General features: G+C 32.7%; 1 protein-coding gene across 1 annotated transcript in view; it reads left to right on the forward strand.

The window, feature by feature from the left end:
- The window catches only part of LOC139490357 (alpha-N-acetylgalactosamine-specific lectin-like), a 34,608-nt gene that overhangs the window by 3,839 nt on the left and 14,567 nt on the right, over nucleotides 1–16,202 (forward strand). The window lies entirely within an intron of this gene.

Raw genomic sequence — 16,202 nt, forward strand, 5'->3', positions numbered from 1 at the left:
GTGGACAACCGTAATGATAATGTTTTTAATATTACCAAATCATTTACCTTTGACTTGTGAGGTAGTCTCATAACAGTGTTGACAACCGTAATGATTATGTTTTTAATATTACCAAATCATTTACCTTTAACTTTCGAGGTAGTAACATAACAGTGTTGACAACAGTAATGATAATGATTTTAATAGTACCGTATCATTAACTTTGACTTGTGAGGTAGTCTCATAACAGTGTGGACAACCGTAATGATAATGTTTTCATTACTACCGAATTAGTTTCCTTTCATAAAAGTAACGGTATCAATTTTCTTGCACCAGATGCGCATTTCGACAATACATGTCTCTTCAGTGATGCTCGTGGCCAAAATATTTGAAATCCAAAGCTTATATAAAAGATGAAGAGCTATAATCCAAAAGGTCCAAAAAGTATAGCCAAATCCATGAAAGGAATCAGAGCTTTGCATGAGGGAGATACATTCCTTAATTTATAATAATTTCTATCATTTTGTAACAGCAAATTTTAATAACACAAAAAAAATCCGTATTTTCATGCCAGTACCGAAGTACTGGCTACTGTGCTGGTGATACCCTCGGGGACTTATAGTCCACAAGCAGAGGCATCGACCCAGTGATAGTAATAAAATTAACGGTATCAATTTTCTTGCACCACTTGTAAGGTAGTCTCATAACAGTGTGGACAGCCGTAATGATTATGTTTTTAATATTACCGAATTATTTTCCTTTAACTTGTAAGGTAGTCTCATAACAGTGTGGACAGCCGTAATTATTATGTTTTTAATATTACCGAATTATTTTCCTTTACCTTGTAAGGTAGTCTCATAACAGTGTGGACAGCCGTAATGATTATGTTTTAAATATTACCGAATTATTTTCCTTTAACTTGTAAGGTCGTCTCATAACAGTGTGGACAGCCGTAATGATTATGTTTTTAATATTACCGAATTATTTTCCTTTAACTTGTGAGGTAGTCTCATAACAGTGTGGACAGCCGCAATGATTATGTTTTTAATACAATGTATTACCAAATCATTTACCTTCAACTTGCGAGGTAGTCTCATAACAGTGTTGACAACCGTAATGATAATGTTTTTAATATTACCAAACCATTTACCTTCAACCTGCGAGGTAGTCTCATAACAGTGTGGACAGCCGTAATGATAATGTGTTTAATATTACCGAATCATTTTCCTTTAACTTGTTAGGTAGTCTCATAACAGTGTTGACAACCGTAATGATAATGTTTTTTATATTACCAAATCATTTACCTTTAACTTGTGAGGTAGTCTCATATGAGTGTGGACAACCGTAATGATTTAGTATTTAGTATTACCGAATCATTGAAAGACCTTAATTTTTTTTTCATCGATGCACACTGATTTTATGCTCTCTCAGAGTCTGTCAGAGCTTCCAACGGGAATTTAAATAATCGCTTGTTTCACATTTCGATACATTACATTAAACATTCTTTCAAAAGGATTTTGTTTTAAACCACACTCAAAAGTAACACATGAAAGAACAATAAATGTGCAGAGCTATAAATATAATTAAACTATAGAAAGATATATTACACACTGGGGTAAAGCTGATGACCGTAACTGCATTCACGGTCATCCCAAGATGTCGGATGGAAAATTAGGTCAGTTTCTGTATTGTCTGTTAAAGTGTTTCTATATCATTTTCTTTACAAATTATACATTGAAACGATGTAAATTTATAAAAGAATCACTTGGAAATCACTAATTACTTCTGAGAAATGTGCATGAAACGGGAAATTCGATTTGAAAAAATCGCCAAGATGACCGTAAATCATAATCGAGATGACCGTAACAGAATCAGCGATTCATAACAAGGCTGACCGTAACTGCTATTAAGATGACCGTAATTTGTAAATGATGACCGTAACTTTTAAAGGATGACCCTCAATTCTAAGAAATATCCGTAATTATATAACTATCTTTTTGTATCAAATGATTGCCAAAAGACATGCAAATGAACAGGAAGGGAAAACATGCCACAAAAGCACGATCAAATGACACCTTACAAGCATAATAAAAAAAAAATAGGGTGCACAGCCTTCAACTGCTCGACAAAAGATTTTTGTTTGTTTCTGGGATTCCTTTTAATGACATATAATAAACACACATTTTTAAAAATGCCAAAAAATTGCATGTACACCCATTGATATTATATAGTCTTTCATTTTGTCGTGCAAATAAAATAACAGAAATATTTTGAAAATATCATTCGAATAAACGAGTGAAGGTGAGCTCCAGCAAAGTAGATCCTTAAAATAGTATTGTACGAAAAGCGTATCACAAGACGGAACGTTGTCAATTTTTATATATACAGAAATGTTATTCATACAGTCAGGATTCTACTTCTTCAAAATTATCTCCCCATTAGTGATTACGCCAGTTCATGCTCACAATCGTAGAAATGGAAGCCATTGTAGGGATGACGCTCTGCCAATTTTGCTCTTGAAAACTGATAAATTTATCCACATAGCACCATTACGATCGATCGTTATATGTAAGTTATATTTTAAAAGACAAATGTATCTACTAGCTAATGAGCATTAGTTAATGATCTTGTCTGCATTGATTCAACTTAAAAATATTGTCTGTTCGGATGTCAGATGGAATTTTTGAAAATTCTTAAGCATTTAAAAAAATTCGAATTAAATATTTCGTGGAAGGGCAGACTAAACATTTTCAGTGGTTGAAGATTATAAACCCTAATTATCACACACAAGAAAATCATATTTTTTCGAAGATATCCATTTTCATCATCCAAATTAAAAGACTGTCGTCAAGTATAGAAACAATAGCTATTCGAACACACCTACTCTGTTTTTGTGATTCATTAGATAGGTATCTCACTTGACCCATATATTTCATCTTTTCGTACTGTCATTTTTTTACGTTATAAAGTCAACCTGTAGCTTTGATATATAATAATGATAAAATCTGAAGCGAGATGCTATATAAAATACTCCTGCTTTGTACGTTTTAAAGACAAAATATACACCCCAAACATGCCTTAACATAAAAAGGTGCACTCGATTTTTCTCTTTTCGATACAATCGTTACCTGTTTTGGGGAATTTTTTCTTGATTCACATAATGGAAGGGCAGACACGAAAATTTCTGAACTAAAAGATTGATATGTTCTCCGTCCGTGATAAAAAAAAATCGGAGGTTATGCATTTTCTACATCCAACTTTAGATACTATATATAAAAAAGAAGATGTGGTATTATTGCCAATGAGACAACTATCCAGAAAAGACCAAAATGACACAAACATTAACAATTATAGGTAACCGTAAGGCCTTCAACAATGAGCAAAGCCCATACCGCATAGTCAGCTATAAAAGGCCCCGATAAGAACCATGTCGTCGACTTGATATCTTATTGTTTTCAGTGGCGTAGCTGGGTCATTTTTACGTGTACGCCCGAACCTTGGCGAGGGATATGAGGGGTGCCAACCGCTCAATGTCAAAGCACCTGTTGGTAGTGGGTTCGAAAGGGACGAAGCCCCCGAAAGCTATCGAGAATGAGATACCATAATGATTCCTGTCAGTACAAAATCATTGATAACAACATACTTTTGAATCTAAATGGTTTATTTTTTTTTTGGTTAAATTTTGTAATATGTTAACTTATTCATCGTGTTAAACTGGAAGCTAGCCTTATGGTCATTGGTTTTAGAGAAAACGTCCAAACCAATATTACTTTTAAATAAGTTTAAATGGTGCCGTGAGTGCGCATATAATCAACAAAAGCACCTTTTAATGATCACGAAAAAAAATATTTCTAATAGGTGCAATATAAAAAAATTCTGGAACACCTAGGATTTCTTCCACAAAAAGTGAATCAATGTATCATTCCTTTACAGGGATTTAAAAAAAAATTAAAATTTTCTTTTGATATTTTTTTCTTGATCTGGAATTTTTCACGACAATCTATGAAGGTTTATAAATCGAGCATGTAATTGCGTAAAGAAGAGTCCAGCTATCTGTCTATCAGAAAAGAACCGAAAAATGAACGAATTAATGCTTTTAAAATTTTAGCTTTAGACATTAGTCATAGAAAAAGCTTCTTCGACATTTTAATAAATTTCGATGAAGGTTCGACAAGTAGAAGAAATAACAAAATAACAAAATGTAAGCCCAAACTGCGACCACTTATTAATTCTGAGACTACTATAACACAGTTATAGTAGTCTCAGATTAATTGCAGAAAGAAACACATTTTATCCTTAAAATGCGGGAAGATTAAAGATATAATTGCATTATTATATTGCTCTGAATACTCTTTTGATCATAAACAGTTTCTGTACAACTTTCGTAAAATTTCACGGTCGGAGAGTCATTTAAAAGAATTTATCCACATTCGGAAACCTAAATATTGACACCACTTTGTCTCGCTTTTGGGACATAAAACACAGGCTCGACAAAAATACAAACAGCATATCGAATCTGAGCAGATAGTGAATTGCTTTAAATATAAGAAAAGAAGGTAGAATTCAAAGTGGTTTCAGACTTTTACAAAAGATTCGAACAAATATATTAAATGATCTATTTGAGTAAATTTAGTCCCAATTTTTATTCAAAATTACAACCCATTAAAAAAAGAAGCACAAGGCTGATGTGCTTTCTTATTCTATGTCGATTATTTGTTTTATTTTCAAAATTCAAGTGTACGCCCGGGCGTTTTGACGTAAACGTAGCTACGCGCATGGTTTTGCATTACTATGTAATAGATACATTGAAAACTTATGCAAATGGTGTTTTTAAAATAAGAAAATTGTCGTTTTATTTGTTTCTATTAACTTTTTAAAATTTTGTTACTATATCAAACATTACAGTTAACATTTATCGCTTTCTCGATAAACACAGAGCTTCGATTCTTTTGTTCTATTTCAAAAGTGTTTCCGCCTGCATATATCAAGACAAATTAAGATTTTAATCTGCTTCCTCTGGAACCATACACATGGGCTCGATTACCAAATATTCGTATGTATTATTAATGTTTTTAATGCTCCATTTATTGGCATTATGTTTTTCTGGTCTGTGCGTACGTTCGTCCGTTCGTCTGTTTGTTTGTCCGTTTGTCCAGCTTCAAGTTAAAAAAAATTGAAACTTAGTACACATTTTCCCTATGGTATGATCTTTTTAATTCTAAAGCCAAATTACAGTTTTATCCCATTTTCATAGTCCACTAAACATAGAAAATGATAGTGTAGATGAGGCATCCGTGTACTAGGGACACATTCATGTTTCTTCAAATTTTAATATCAATAAATATTTCATTGTTTACGAGAAATATGCAATTTACTATCATTGTTATAAATCCTAAATATGGCCAATTATATTATAGTTCAAAACAAGAGGCTGTCACAACGACAGCAAACCGGATTTATTAATATTTATTTGTGTCCTGGCAATATCACAAGAACCATTACTGATGAATGATGAAAGTGAAAATCGTCAATATCAAATTTGACCTCAAGTTTGTCATCAGTATCAACATCTTAAAATTTGAAAAGCTTAGATTGAATGGTTCATGAGTAAATGTAACAACGTGAATGGAAACGCCATTTCACAATCTTTCAAGAACCATAACTCCTGAACGGTAAAAGTCAAAATCGTCATTATTGAACTTGACCTCCATTTTGTCATCAGTAACAACATATTAAAATTTGGGAAGCTTAGGTAGAAAATTTCATGCGTAAATGCACGGACACGACTGGAAACTCCATTTTTCAATCTTTCAAGAACAATAACTCCTGAACGGTAAAAGTCAAAATCGCCATTATTGAACTTGGCCTTTATTTAGTTGTTAGTAACATTATATTAAAATTTTAGTTGAACGGTTCATGAGTTAATGCACGGACAACATTTGATTGCCGCCCGCCCGCCAGCCCGCCCGCCCGCCCGCCGTACATCCCCAAATCAATAACCGACATTTTTGTCACAAAAATCAGGTTAAAAAGAAATTTATGAAACATATTTATATCCGCTAACCGAGCCCTTATTGAGATCGACAAACTCAACAAAAAAGCTTTGAATACAATACGGATATTTCTTAGAATTGATGGTCATCCTATAAAAGTTATGGTCGTCCTATATAAATTACAGTCAGTTTTTACAAATTACGGTCATCCTTTACAAGTTACGGTCATCTTTTTACCAATTACGGTCATCCTTGTTTTATGTTACGGTCATCTTGAAAATATTTTGATTATGATTTACGGTCATCTTAACGATTTTTTCAAATCGAATTTCCCGTTTCATGCACATTTCTCGGAAGTAATTAGTGATTTTCGAGTGATTCTTTTATAAATTTACATCGTTTCAATGTAAGATTTGTAAAGAAAATGATATAGAAACACTTTAACAGACAATACAGAAACTGACCTAATTTTTCATCCGACATCTTGGGATGACCGTGAATGCAGTTACGGTCATCAGCTTTACCCCAGTGTTACATGCACAACATGTCGATTCTTATTTTGAGCCATACATGTAAACACAAATGAAGAAAAGGAATAAAGATGCATTATGTTTTCGGCGGTGTGTTAGAATTTATGTTGCATGGCATGCAGTTATAAAAAAAGTAATATCACAATAATACTGAACTCCGAGGAAAATTAAATCGGAAAGTCCCTAATCACAGGGCAAAATCAAATGACAAAACACATCAAACGAATGAACAACAACTGTCATATTATACACTATTGAAAACACATAGATTCAGTCCGATATCCGGTTTAAATAGAACAAAAGAATTCGACCTCTTGTTTGACTGAAGACTTTAGGGTTTAGAAGGTAGAAAAGTGTAATGAACTTTGTATACGGTTGTCAAGATGTCACAAAAGTTACTTTCCGTAAAGTCATTAAAAATATTTGCATTCACGTTGTTTAATCTTCATATTGTACAATTGTTCACAATGCAACTTGCAAACAATCGTTTTTAAAACGACCATAAGTCAAGCTGTTACGTCATTTAGGGGGTCTCCTTATAAACTGCTACTTTTTTTTGCTCGATATAGAAAAAATCTGGAAAAAATTACGAAAATTTAGAAATGAATTGTCAATCGTTTAAAACCATTCCCAAAGTGGCACACCTACATTTTACATTAAGACGCAACTTCAAAGTTGGATGTTATATGACGGGGTTTTGTTAATTAATTTACGCATCGAACACACCCGTCCTATATATATATGTAACATCACATGACTTTTAAGTGATTAAAACTATTTTTTTAAATAATATTTGCATGCTTGACATGTTTTTTTCTTTAACAATTACAATTACACCGACAGTCATCATTTCTGTAATATTTAAAAAAAGTTTTGTTACACATTTTGTTACACATTAGTCATACAGTAACCCGGATTGGTTGACCATTGTGAAGTTGAGTTTTTGGGGTAGCATATATTTATATCGTTTTATTCCTTTTGTTTGTGTTAACCAATTGTTGTTCGGAATTATTTTTTATACATCATTTATAGATCTTGCAATTACTTGTTATTTAGTTTGGGTCTTATTTCTTGAGTGTCATATTTTGGCTATGTTTGTGTTCGATCATACAGTATAATAAGTCGGTAGTTGCCCGCGAATGGATTTTTTTTAATTTCTTGTGACTCTTTGCGTCTTATTTGTTGATTGCAGTTGGTTTTTGTTTTGTGTCATGTGGAGATATGTTGTGATTTTGTTTTTCTTTTCATGTTTTTGCATCTTAAATTGGGATTGCACTGAGTTATTTCATGATTTCTTTATTTTTGTGCTATATTTTCGATACATTTTTAGTCTATCTTATAGCATCTTACAATTGTCAGACGGCATAATGTGACACTTTATTTGTTCGCCAATATTATTCATACGATTCATACGATTTGAATTTACTATTTATATCTTTTTCTTTTCTGAATAGTTTACCTTCAGTCGAAAATTTGCAAGACATTAAGAGTCTTTACTTATTTAAAAGTTTTACATTAGACTCAATTTTATTATAGTTTATCACATAAAGACTCGATTGTATTATAGTATTTTACTTGAATAACCGTCCCACTGTTAGTTCTTTTGTTAGTTCTTCACAACTCAGAAACAGATTCAAGGATATCAAAGTTCCCTTATATTAATTTTTACCGTATACGGTAGCTCACTCTATTTTTCTCATACATGCTCACTATTACAAGTCAAGTACTATAGTAGTACACCGGTGTCTTCATATTTCATGTACTACACATGCGTATATATATTACTCGAGTGTGAAACATCCAACAATACCCTACCAAAGCAAGCCAGGAAACAATCCATCAACAAGGAAGTAAGTTAATCATTTAACTTCAAAGGGGATATGGTTTTCTCGTCTGAGCGCGAACATTTATTGTCCGCCTCCATCAATCAAATATTTGTTTTCTTGCAAAACTTAACACTATAATGTTTTAGAAGATCAGAATTCATAATATTCTTTTTGGTTTTAAATTTTACCTGACAACAATATGTTTTCGAAAGAAATTTGGATCAGACGATATTTTTTTGAATGAATCTTACCCCTACCTCTTTTTCGCAATTTGAATGTTAAAGCTTCGTTCCTGTATGTAAATAACCAGCACAAAGACTTTCATTTTTTTAATATACATTTGAAGACTTCCATCGCACTGTTCAAACCAATATTCAGTGGCGGATCAAGAATTTTACATTGAGGGGGGGGGGGGGGGGGGGGGAGAGGGGACACTGACGGCTTAGGAGAGCTCGCTCCAGTCATGCTTCACTGATTCCCTATGTTAAATCAAACAATATTTCCGACTAAAGCTCCCCAACATGGTATATTCTTGAAAACGTTGTTCTTATACATACTTTCCTCCATGCTATTGTCTCAAGTCTTTAGTCTCTGCACCAAACACTTACAATCAACCAAGCCGTTGCTAAGACGGTGCTTAAAGAGCAGGGGCTTAGGTTAAAATTGTACTTACTAGACAGTCTTTGATAATCTGTTACAGTTTTGTACAAGAGTTAGTCCTTTGTTTTTTTAATAATAAAACGGAACTATTATGATGTTATGGAAAATATCGAGTTTGCTTGATATTGACAAATCAAAAACTCAAGTCACATGGTAATGGTTTGGATGCTTAAACCTTTGACAAATGAATATAATAAAGACCTTTTTGGGGTGTTAACATTTACGGTTGACTGGCATATTTTATGTAGAATGTACAACCTGTTTCATTTAAAAAAAAGGATGATTCTAAAAAATAACGAAAATTAAGCATATGCTCTTTTAACTGTTTTTGAACAGGGCTCCAATTTAAAAAAAAAAGAGTTCAGATAATCAAGTTTTTTGAAGAAGGAGAAAGGGGAAACCAATGGCACTGCTATATCATCTCAGAAATTATATAAATTATTACCATCAGTATTTCAAGGCTATGAAGGATGCATTCACATCTCTTCTGTTATGGATACGTTTGACAAATTCTGTATATAAAATAAAGAAGTTCCTTTTGTGGCATAACTTTACTCATATAGATTATTTCTCCAACATATCTTTATATATTGCTTTCTTTAGTTCAAACGGGAATCTCAGATAAGCATCTGGTACCCTCTCCTCTCAGTTCTATGCCTCTGGTCGACATGTGTACTTCAGAATAATTCCTGACTGTCAGATGTATAGCAGAACTTTCACATAACTTCTTGATAAAACTGCTGTCTTTCTCCCTTTTCAACACTGCAAACAAAAAATCGAACAGGCAGTTAAAGAGGGGGTTGCAACCACATTTTCCCCGTACAAACGGATCGGAACTAAGAGCTCTTTCCCGGATCTGGTACTGGATTTATACATCAGATGCGTAACAAAAAAATAAACATGTTATTAAATATACTAGAATATGAATCGAAAATGTTGAATTATCATTTATGTCTACGAAACCACAAGATCCTACTTAATTGGCCATCTTTTCAAATCATATCAAATGTTTCATTGGTCTTCACTTGTTAGAAAAATGTACTGATTTAATTGTTAGCTAAATTATCAATGTTAGGTTATTGCATTCTTCAAAGCTGTATCTTGGACTAATGAATTGAAAAAGAGGGGATGGGTATACGTACCAAACATTTGTCTGTATTTTCAACGTATCTAACAAACATGTGAGAAAAATTAGTTTTAGAATACAAAATATCTCTCTCATTCTGTAAACAGATATTGTAGGATTGTTAAGGTATTTTGGTCTTTTTAAAAGATCCCCCCTTTTGTTTTGTAATATACACCACAAAAACACATTTAGTTAGGATAAAGAACTAATAAACGATAGTCCAATAATGTAAGGCTTCAGAGTTTCATATCATTTACATTCAACATGTTTATCGGATTTTTTTTTTACTATCAATATTGAACCATTAATTTTTAACGGATTTTTTTTTAACTACCAATGTTGAACCGTTGAACCGTTGAACATTGAAAGTAAACAAAAATTCGATAAAAAATATTGAATGTATATGATATGAACCTCCGGTCTTATATACACTTGATCGCTATTTGTCCGCCATTACTGGATATTCCACAGGTTCCCGTAAAATTTTGACGTCATAAAACAAAATATATGACGCCACAATGGAAAAGTGATTGTTGTTGACGTCAAAAGTTCAAGCGGCCGGGTCAGCCGGGATTAGCGATAAGGTGTATTAAAGGACAATATATAAGACTTCTGAGGTTCATGTCATTTACATTCAACGGTTTTATCGGATTTGTTTTAAATTTTTACTATGAACCGTTCAATAACAATAGTAAAAAATCGATATAAAAACGTTGAATATTAGTGATATGAACCTCCGAAGTCTTATATAATAGCACTACGCTAAATAGAATAATTGAAATTCAGTTAATTGAGTGTGAGAGGCTATTTTAATCCACTTTATGAGTGTGTATTATATAATGTTACAATGTAACAAAACTATCAAACACACCGTGAAAAATAACATTATCTCCCCTGGAAATGCTTAACAACACGACGCAAACAAACTGCTACCTTTTTTGCTCTATATCACATAAATATGAAAACACATTACATAGATAGGGAATACTGTGCTTGTGTACACGTTTGAATGTGTAGGTGGCACACTCAGAACGATCGTCTCTATATTTTTTTTGAAATTCGTCCCGGCCTTTCCGTATTCACGTAGCAACACGTTTTTTTCCTTCCCAGCTATTTCTGATTATGAATTAATCCAAAACATGCATTTATCCCAATGCAACAACTATTAAACAACTCACCTATACCAATGGTGATCGTCTAATTCCTAGCTGATTCCTTTAATCGTACCTTTCTTGACAACACCCATCGTTGTAACGTCTACCATTGGAGGTAGCGAAATTACATGAATTGACAGGAGAGCGAAATAAACAAGGGGAGCAATTTTATCGAACCGCATTCCGGACTGCATTTTAACTCGCTAATCATTCAGTGGGATGGTGGGTCAATTGCCCAGTTTGTTATATTAATCTTAACATAGAACGTATGCTTTATCAAACGTAGATACAATTTAAAGAACAAAAGTGAGCTGTAGGTCACTGAAAAACAGAGTTTGGAACCTTAGTATGGCAATGAATGATACATGTACCCGTAAATGTGTTCATGTTTTTGAGGGATACATACTTTTTAATCGGTCCTCAATCATAACAGAAAAAAAAGGTTAACAAAATTAATTCATATCAATAAGAATTAAATGAAATACAGCACAAAGATTGAAAAATATTGTTCATAATTGTTCATAAGAAACGAACTAAATGCCCCCTCCCCACACATACACACGTAAATAAATTAAATCAGTAGAACGTTGGACCAAATAATTTTAATTCTAGCTTTCCAGTAAATAAATTTATTCAACAATCGATTATATTTAGATATTTATTTTTAAAGATAACTATCTCATAAAATAAATGCAAATTGTAGCTAGGTCCAATTACATGTAGCTTTTAACAGTCTTATATAAGTACGAAAAAGACAGTACGCAAATTTCTGTATTATTTTTTTCTGCACCACGATTTAAAATTATCGTCTATTCGTTAGAATATGAATACTTTTAGACAAGATACAAGTTTAAAGATACGAATAGACGAATAGCCAGTACAAATTTTAGAAAGCGACAATTGTAAAAAAGCTTTTTAGTCCGAAAAAGGTTATTGATTACACATTCATTACTACTTTTGAAGGTAGTGAAATTCTAATCTAATGTTAAAAGACCGTGCGGTATGATAAATCGTTTGACTGCATGTCTATTGTCGGTGGAGAATGTAATAATATCATCAATAATCAATACGCCACTGAGATACTCCTGCAGTAGTGTTTTCGAGTTACATGCAATTTGTATTCGACGTTCGGAAACCTTTGGTGACCCCGTAATTTTGGTAGAGATCTGTTTGCACCAAAAATGCGTCTTTTTGCGCCACAACTTTTTACTCCAATGCTACGTTATTTTCAATGTCGCTTGTAAAAACAACGAATTAATTAGGCATATCAGACAAACAGTAACCTTATCTAATCCATTCAACGATTGGTCTCGTCCACACTGTTAAGAATTTGATTCTATATATGAATAGAAAAATAAAAAGATGTGACATGATTTCCAATAAGCCAACTATCCACTACAGACCAAATGATGTAGAAGTTAGAAACAGAACTCTTGGTTATCGTAAGGTCTTCAACGATAAACGAAATTTTTATACCGCATAGAAAGGTATAAAAGTCCTCGAACTGACAAATGTATAACAATTAATTCAAACATGAACAGTGACGAACTAAATACACGGTATCTACTTCCTATGAAAAAAGATACTGAATGTAAAAAAGAAAGAACGGACATCATAATACTAAAAGTCTGTTAATTTACTGCTTAAAATTAAAATCAAATCTTTAATTGTAAGTTAGAACTTTCAGTAACGTTTATAAATCCCATATTTCAGTTTGAACAAATTTAGCCCTGATTTTCAATAAATATTGGGCAAAACAACATATACTGTGCTCTTGACTTATGAGAACTACTTTCAAATTCATTTTATTTTCTCCCCGCGTTAGTCTATTTATCAAAAGATGCAGGAAATTATCACTGTCCCGGCATCATTTCTCTTTTGTGATATTTATCGTGTATTTACAACTTAAACTAAATTACAATTTAATGACAAGTGTCTTTCTCTAACTATAAAGTAGAAAATATCTATATCTACGAATGAAAGTGTACTTTACACGATATGGTCAATCAATCTTTTAAAAGCAAGCGATATAAAATTCATGGATGGGGCAATAGTATATATTTAACCAGAACACTAAATACATACACACTCTGAAACAAAGGGACATCAGTACTATTTGTGTTTTTCCTCCTTAATTCACAGTGAGACATACAACACGGAGAAAGATCAATCCTCACTGCAAGTTCAAGTGTATGTATAACTGCAGTGAACTGAAATCTCCCACTGCCCTAATAGTTATGAAAGGTACCAGGATTATAATTTAATACGCCAGACTCGCGTTTTGTCTACTTAAGACTCATCAATGATACTCAGATCAAAATAGTTACAAAACCAAACAAGTACAAATTTGAAGAGCATTGAGGACCAAAATTCCAAAAAGTTGTACCAAATACGGCTAAGGTAATCTATAAAGACACGTTCATTAAATCCAGAAAAGCACACTTAAAGTGTCTTTATTCTACTGAGAAACGGTACTTAAATTCTTAAGTACAATGTTCTCTTATGTCGTTGAAACCAAACAACATACCAAAATAACGTAAATAAAGCAGTTTAAAGAAAGAAAATTCTAGGTAATTAGTTTCTGAAAAGATTATTTAAGTTTAAGTATGTTTGACCCCGTCAGAATACTCACCAAAAAGGTTAACCAAGAACTTAACAATTCTCATTATATCATTCTATTTAGTTTGGTTCTTCACATGTTAGTAGAAATTTAAGTTTTAAACAAATCCTTAAATACCAGTGTCTTCAGTGCATGTTATATTATATAATGGAGAATAATTACGGATAAAGCTAAAGTCGCATGATTCTGTATTATATGATTTCAGATAAAAGTATTGTGTTGTTGCATCAATGTAAATTTAACTGCAGTTTTTGTTTATTTGATTCGATCAATGTATTGAATTGATGCTGCTGTGATTAAGATAATAGTGATGGGTTGTCGGGTGATTAAAGTCTAACAAAAGATTCATATTTTTTTTATAATATCTCACCAAGTGTTTTACAGAAATTCAATGAAATAAATGCTAAGCTGTCGATTTCTATCTTTTTGTGACGTGAATGGATGCAAAAGTCAAGAAAACTGACATGTGTTGATAACTCAAAGGTGGTTATGAGAAATTGCGGTAGTTTTCTAAACACAATGGGTTTATAATAGTATTATACAATAGTTATATTATGTCTTGTTATAGTTTAATTTTGGATGCACTATCTATCAGCTCATAGACATTATTTTGTCATGTGACCATGACGTGATCAACGTGTTTATATCATGATTTACTTCGTCATAACAGTCTGGAATGCGGTTCGATAAAATTGCTCCCCTTGTTTATTTCGCTATCCTCTATAACCCAGAGACGATCGTTCTGAGTGTGCCACCTACACATGCAAACGTGTACACAAGCACAGTATTCCCTATCTATGTAATGTGTTTTCATATTTATGTGATATAGAGCAAAAAAGGTAGCAGTTTGTTTGTGTCGTGTTGTTAAGCATTTCCAGGGGAGATAATGTTATTTTTCACGGTGTGTTTGATAGGTTTGTTACATTGTAACATTATATAATACTCGCTCATAAAGTTAATTAAAATAGCCTCTCACACTCAATTAACTGAATTTCAATTATTCTATTTAGCGTAGTGCTATTATATAAGACTTCGGAGGTTCATATCACTAATATTCAACGTTTTTATATCGATTTTTTTTACTATTGTTATTGAACGGTTCATAGTAAAAAATTAAAACAAATCCGATAAAACCGTTGAATGTTAATGACATGAACCTCAGAAGTCTTATATATTGTCCTTTAATACACCTTATCGCTAATCCCGGCTGACCCGGCCGCTTGAACTTTTGACGTCAACAACAATCACTTTTCCATTGTGGCGTCACATATTTTGTTTTATGACGTCAAAATTTTACGGGAACCTGTGGAATATCCAGTAATGGCGGACAAATAGCCATAAAGTGTATATAAGACCGGATGTTCATATCATTTACATTTAACAGTTTTTATCGAATTTTTGTTTACTTTCAATGTTGAACATTGGTAGTTAAAAAAAATCTCATAAAAAAAATGGTTCAACATTGATAGTTAAACAAAATCCGATAAACATGTTGAATGTAAATGATATGAAACTCTAAAGCCTTACATTATTGGACTATCGTTTATTAGTTCTTTATCCTAACTAAATGTTTTTTTGTGGTGTCTATTACAAAAAAAAGGGGGGGGGTCTTTTAAAAACACCAAAATACCTTAACAATCCTACAATATCTGTTTACAGAATGAGAGAGATATTTCGTATTCTAAACTTAATTTTTCTCACATGTTTGTTAGATATGTTGAAAATACAGACAAGTTTAGTACGTATACCCATCCCCTCTTTTTCAGTTCATCAGTTCAAGATACAGCTCTGTAGAATATGCAATAACCTAACATTGATAATTTAGCTAACAATTAATTCAGTACATTTTTCTAACAAATGAAGACCAATGAAACATTTGATATGATTTGAAAACATGGCCAATTAAGTAGGATCTTGTGGTTTCGTAGACATAAATGATAGTTCAACATTTTCGATTTATATTCTAGTATATTTAATAATATAGGAGCCTCTGGCCTTTGTTAGTCTTGTATGATTTTAAATTTTAGTTTCTTGTGTATAATTCGGAGTTTAGTATGACGTCCATTATCACTGTACTATTATGCATATTTTAGGGGCCAGCTGAAGGACACCTACGGGTGCGGGAATTCTCGCTACATTGAAGACCCATTGGTTGCCTTCGGCTGTTGTTTGCTCTATGGTCGGATGGTTGTCGCTTTGACATATTCACCATTTCCTTTCTCAATTTTATTATATTTTGTGACGCATCTGATGTATAAATCCAGTGCCTGATCCGGGAAAGAGCTCTTAGTTCCGATCCGTGTGTACGGGGAAA

This window comes from Mytilus edulis, chromosome 9 (genome assembly GCF_963676685.1).
Source record: "Mytilus edulis chromosome 9, xbMytEdul2.2, whole genome shotgun sequence".
NCBI lineage: Eukaryota > Metazoa > Mollusca > Bivalvia > Mytilida > Mytilidae > Mytilus > Mytilus edulis.